This window comes from Centruroides vittatus, unplaced genomic scaffold, assembly GCF_030686945.1.
Source record: "Centruroides vittatus isolate TY-2023 unplaced genomic scaffold, ASM3068694v2 contig_344, whole genome shotgun sequence".
NCBI lineage: Eukaryota > Metazoa > Arthropoda > Arachnida > Scorpiones > Buthidae > Centruroides > Centruroides vittatus.
The window spans coordinates 252,482-259,145 of record NW_027122169.1 but is presented as its reverse complement, the minus strand read 5'-3'; positions in this window follow the sequence as shown (position 1 = coordinate 259,145).

The following is a 6,664-nucleotide window of genomic DNA, read 5'->3' as shown; positions in this document are numbered from 1 at the left end:
AATAAGCAATTATAAACTATGTTTTAAGCTATCAGCATGCTGTCACGGTAGGAAATAATCTAAAGATACTGTGTTTGTTTAATTTTTTAAAAAAGTATTATTATTAATGTTGTAAACTTTAATTAAATTCAATTGAATTAAAAAATTACAATTTCAAATTTATACAAATATTTGAATTTAATATTCACGAAGCTGGCAAAGGCTAAATACGTAACAATAGCTTAAGTGTCTACAGTAACACTTTTAATTAAAATTTAAAATATTCTTTACTTTTAATTAAGAAAAATAGTTTTAGTTTTTATATAGAATATCTGCAAAATGATAATTGAATATGAACTTTGCGAAGTTGCTATAATTAGAATAGATTATATTTGATATATTAATAGTTTAATTGTGATGAGATAACACATTGAATTGCAATTTACGTATTTTTATGTAGTTTTACGTTGCAGCTTACAATTTACGTGTTTTCAGCTTCGTTCCATTGCGTAATGATGGAAAGCATCGTCGCATCTGAATTATATTGATGAAAATATTGGTTAATGTAACCCTTGGTGCCAAGATGGCGGCAATTTATTTTCTGAGGCACCTTCTAACCTAACCTTAGCTAACCTCTAAACTTAGAACGTGTGTCCCACTGTTTCCTTGATGGAATCAAGAGACGAGCCGCCATCTTGGCACCAAGGGTTACATTAACCAAAATATTTAATAAAATATCAACAATTTAAATTTTCAGTCTTCTTTTGACTAGAAAGGACATTAAATTTCTATTTTCTTTGCTCTTATTTCTGTTGTCAAAAGCGTAAACATTCCAAATTCAATCTGGAAGTTTTGTTTCACTTAAGATTAATACCTCTTTTAATCAATTAATTTTCAGTAATGAAATTGCAATTTATTTTCTGACGTTAAAATTGACGATTTTTAAAGGAAAGATCGTACTTTACTAGAAAATGGCTTCCTACAGACGAAGTGACGTTACTTTTATACCTAGGGCTTTAATCCGCTACTATTTTGCAGCTCCATTTATCATCCTAGCGGACGTTTTCGTACTAACTCTTTTTTTGTTTTTTTTTAATAAAAATCCACGGCCACAGAATGCTTCGTGTTAAATATGGCGTCATTCTGCAGATTAGTTTTCCAGTTATATAATTTTTGAAATGTGAACTTGAATTACAAACTGTTGTGGTAGATTACATTACACTTCTTTTAAAATTTACGCTTCGCGAATCAAAGAATAAAGTCAAAATTAAATAAAAATAAAGTGTAAAGTTTATAACTTAACAGAACATATTATGTAATTACATGATTAAAAATCTTATAAAATAATAGGGTCGGCGAATGAAAACAGCTTCAGAAGAAATTAGAAGTGCCAAATGTTGGAAAAAGTAATAATTACTTAAATTAAAATTAATTTTAAGTTGTACAGTGGGCCCCCCTATAACACGGTAGATACGTTCCGTGTTATAGGGGGTCTACGTAGTGAAAAAATCCAGCCGCCACTATTTTGTGACCTAAGGTAACATTAACCAGTTTTTGAAAGTAATTAAAGTCACAGCTAGACTTTAAATTATATTTGATGAGTCGAGTTATAAAGAATTTCATCTTATTATTTTAAATGGTTAACGAAGTATAAATTGAACAGAAAAATAATACGAACAACTTCAAATTATTTATGATGTTTACATTTTATTTTGAAATGCTGTTATTATTGGTATTTACAGTTTGAATAATTTTAAATTAATTTTAAACACTTAATACATTAATGTACTTCAATTTGAAAACAGAAACGTTCGATATAAACATTGAAAAATCTAAATGAAATGCTTTCAACTTATAATTAAACGTTAAAGATCAAACACTCTAACAGCAGGTTTGAGGAAGGAAATCTGGTAATTTTCAACTAGAGTATAATTTATAAAAGTTGAGAAAGGCAGTTTACCCTCAGTAGAACAATATGGCTGCTCCCGGTGTTACCGATTTCCTTACGAAGAGTACGAACTTTCTTTATTTTTGGATGAAGAATTATCTGAGACAATCGAAAGTTATATAAAAAATGCTGTATAATAATCTTCTTCAACAGCGAAACCTTGTAAGAATTAGTTTTCCGCACTAATCGTTCATTAATTCTTCGCTTTGCTACGTCATTTCCTATGCAGTGATAAAACAGCAAAATTCTTGCCCATAGCTATGGTAGAATTGTAACTAGACTAGTTACAGTTATTCTCTGGCACCCCCATTAACAGGAAGTCCCAAACCAATCTTTTATAAGAAAATATTTCCCCGAAGAAAAATGTCTGAAGTCAACATGTACTTGAGACCACCCCAATTTAAAATTACCTGCACCTCGTGAAGTTGTAACGCTGCCACAGAACTCTGCGTTACTGAACACGGCCCTAATACAGATATTCAAGTTTATTTACTGAACTCGTCGATAGAAATATTGCTGTACGTTTCAAAATTTTTGGTCAATGGGGTCTTGAGATATAAATCAAAAAATACAGGTCATCACATACATATATACAGAATTTTATTTCCTTTATTTTTATGTTTGGAAAAGCTCGAAAGGTAAAAAACCTATACTAATTAGCTTGCCAATTTTTATTTAATTCTTTTGTTTAAATAACACAAACAAACTTACAGAAAACGTTTTTTTTCCATTTAATATAAGTGAAAACTAATGAATAAACTCATTTTTATTCATAATTTATGGTTAATGTAATAAGCCAATAAAAAAAGCTAACGTGAAGTTACTTGTTGGCAGAGTGAATAACCTATTCTTAATTACGAATAGTTAACAATGCAGAAATCTGATAAGTCTCCTATCGTCTATTCTCGAAACTTTACTAGTTAACAATATATTGTTCTAAGATAAGAAGCAATTTATGTCAAAACTTTAAAGTATATTCCATTTATTAAACGATACAAAATTAAAAAAGGGAGAGAAATTCTAACTAACGAAGACATTAAAGATAAATTATAAAACGTTGCACTATTATTAACTATTATAAAAAGGCAAGCTTAGATTTGAGGGTAGAGACGATTTTTATACACGTTACACATGCTAATAACGAGTAAATTCTTCGTTAAGTCCCCCATCCCACTCGAGATACGAAAAATGAGCCCCGTCTATCTTTTCATCCCGTTAACCTTTAATCACCAAAATTTAACGGTCTCAATGCCCATAATATAGAAACCTTTTCGCAAAATTTCAAAAATTTTCGACGAAAGGCACGGCAGTTATTAAGCTTCGAAGAGGGTAAACAAAATCTTGCCTTCAACACATACTGACACTCCTATGGAGAAAACCTTCAACTTTTTTCGCATTTCTCGACGTTTCCGAGTCGAAAAATGCAACGGATATTTAATAATTTTTTGTGTTAATCAAGCAAATTATTCACAGAATGTAAAATTATCTAGTAGAATTTTCATTTAATTATTTAATTGTTTGGGTTTTTCACAAGTAGATTATAGAATACAACTATTGTGTCAATACAAAATGAATACCAGTCGAGGGTATAAGGTTACATATCACTCAACTTTACGATTATAATTCGTGTAGTTGTTCGACTCCTAGAGGACACGTAGCCCGTCTCCCCTGTGTGGACGCTTTTATGTGTGTTATATAAATGTAATATATATTGTCATTTATATATGTGTATGTGTTAATTACATATAACACAACTTTCTAGCTTGTTTTACTGTTATAAAACGAAACAATTCACGAAAAATAACACATAATACAACAAAAGTCTTGTATAAAGTCATTAAAGATGTTTCGATTCCTAACAATTATTGAATTTATTTCAATATTTAACTGCTGTTATTATATAGGTGAGGGGGTCATCACTCCAACTTAAGTCATCTGCTCAGAATGCCAAGCTGCAATTCTTAATTAATTTAATTTTAAAAAATATATGCTCTCGATTTTAGTACTGTCTTATTTCTGTACGTCATACTTTTCCTGTTAGCTGAATGATTAGTATGACTCGTTTGCTAACTCCATTCTAAAATTTTGTTTATAGTTAGTCGGGGCCCACTACTCCTTAACTTTCCATAGCTTTCTCAGCTTTCATACATATAACTCCGTTCGCGAGATTAAGGAAAGACAGACAGACGAGACGGACTCGTGTGGGAATTTATAGGTCTGCAATTTGAAAATTGCGGCCCAATAAAAAGGTTAATAATTTCTTATGTTAATAAAACTAAAGATAAATTAAATAAATTATTTAATAAATTATTACAAAAGAACGTATTAAATATTTTAACTTGCAAATGAAACAAGTTGTTTTATAATTATTTTACTATCACTTCTCAGTTAAAATTTAATTAATTATAGTTAAAAATTAAGAAATTTTTTCTTTGTAAAGAGAAGAGTGAAAATTCTATTTGTTTATTCCTTAATGAATCCACTTTAAATTAATTTTCTTAAAGCGAAACTTTAATCGGATGAAAGATATTTGCTCACTACTTTATCATTTTCAGCTTCTTACCGTCTCATTTAAATACTAATTGTAAATTAAGTATCAAATGTTAATAATTCCATTAAATTCTATTAAAAATATCAATAAACTAGATTTATTGTACTAAATAGATTATTAAAATTATATTACCTTAATTCTGTAACTATAATATTCATTAATACGTCTTAGTTTGAGCTTAAACAACATTTCTAAATTAAAAGAAAATTTTATGTTTATGTATTAACGTGGGCGCCAGTATGTTGGCACACTTCAGGCACGTGCCACTTTTTCGTCTGGGTTGCCCTTTTCTTAATCTCAAGGGGTCCCCAAATTTCATTATCAACAAACAATAGAAATTTCACGCCTACTCTTCAAATACCCTGAATGCAACCGGTGCCACATTTTGGGAGCGCTGATCCGTCGTGATTATGCTCTTTTTTATAGGTTGAAGGTCACATTTTTTAATGGTGGAACCATGTGGGAAATAAGGCATTACAAGGGCACAGAAGTTTTCGAGGGGTTATACCAAGGCATATCAAGGAAAGGGGTTATCGATTACTTGATAATAATACTCACATTTCACTGTTCTGTGCATTTGAACACCATAAATATTGAAAACTACATTGATATGCTTACTATTTATTATATTGAATGTCAGCTTTAATGATATTATTATTATTAAATTCTGAAATGTAGAATCATATTAAATACCTTTGTTGGGTGTTTTCAAATTTCAAGTACAGTACTTTAAAAGCAATGAATGTAATATCTTAACGTATACATTTTGTACGCTTTTTATCAAATATTTTTTTTATTTTTTTAGCCTCAAAAATATTGAATATTAGATAAACAATGCCCAACATATTCGAGACGACACCCCGGCCCACCGGTATCCGAATGGTTAAATTAATATCACCAAACACTAATAGTCAGTCGTGGGTTCACACCTCACAAACAGGATGGACAGGTGGAACTTTCCGGATATTCTTCATATGGCTTCTCTTAACTGCCTTCTCCATCCGACCGACCGGAAACGTTGTATTTAAAACATTATTATTAAGTTATAGAAATAATCTATTAATCTTGTATCACAATTAATAAAAAAATCGTTTGTATATTTTATAATCTTCAGATACAAAATTTCTGACGCATCTTCATTTAAATCGATATTTGCCAAATGCAGTCTCGGTATCTAATTCTAATTGTAAAATCAATAAATGTCAGCAGTGGTTTGTCTTCTAGAAAATTAATTTGTAGACTTTTGTAGCCATTATATCCATTTATTCCATTGTAATTACAATTCATTTTCTATTATATTAAACTGATATTGAATAGAGTTCTTTAAGCAGCGAAGATAAAATTTAATGTGCAGTAAATGCATATAAAGAATGGGTTTTCGCCTGTCTATGTGGAGTTTTCCGAATTTTCTTTACGTTTATGGATACCTAAATAGAGGAGTTTTTCATAGAAAGTCTCCTCCAGGGGAGGACTTTCTATGAAAAACTCCTCTATTTAGGCACCTCTAACACGGCAGATTTGCCTCTAACACGGCAGATTGCCTATGTGTCGCGTTGACGTATACGAATAACCCAAACTAATCCAAGAAGTAGCTTTGATGTATGTCTTAGGAAAGTGGATTTACTGGAGCAGGATTTACAATACCTTGGTTTAATCTGTAGCATCCGTATAAACTGAAGTTTTACCAGCATTTCGGCGAAAATGACGGTGACAAACGTGTTCAGTTCTGCGAATGGGCAGAAGAACAATACATGCACGATGCTACGTTTCCATTGCAAATCATTTTATTTGATGAAGCGAATTTTTACATTTATGGCGAAGTTAACTTACAAAATTTTCAGTTTTGGCTGTACCAATCCGGTTAAATCTTTTCAAGAAGCAAGGAGAATCATAGTCTGGAGTGGCGTAAGGAACAATAGAATTGTTAGTTCCTTCTTCTTTGACCTGACTATAACAAGTGAAAATTACCTGAAGATGCTGCAAGAGGAGGCATATCTGAGTCTGTCGAATCGAATAGCCAAATATTAAGTGTGATTTTAACATATGGTTCTCCCGAACATTACACCCTGACAGTGTGACGAGCAATTTCTTGAGTCTTCAATTGGATGTAGAGGATAGATCGAATGACTTCCCAAATTCCCAGATCTTCCTTTCCTCGAATTTTATTTGCACCATTTGAAATCCAT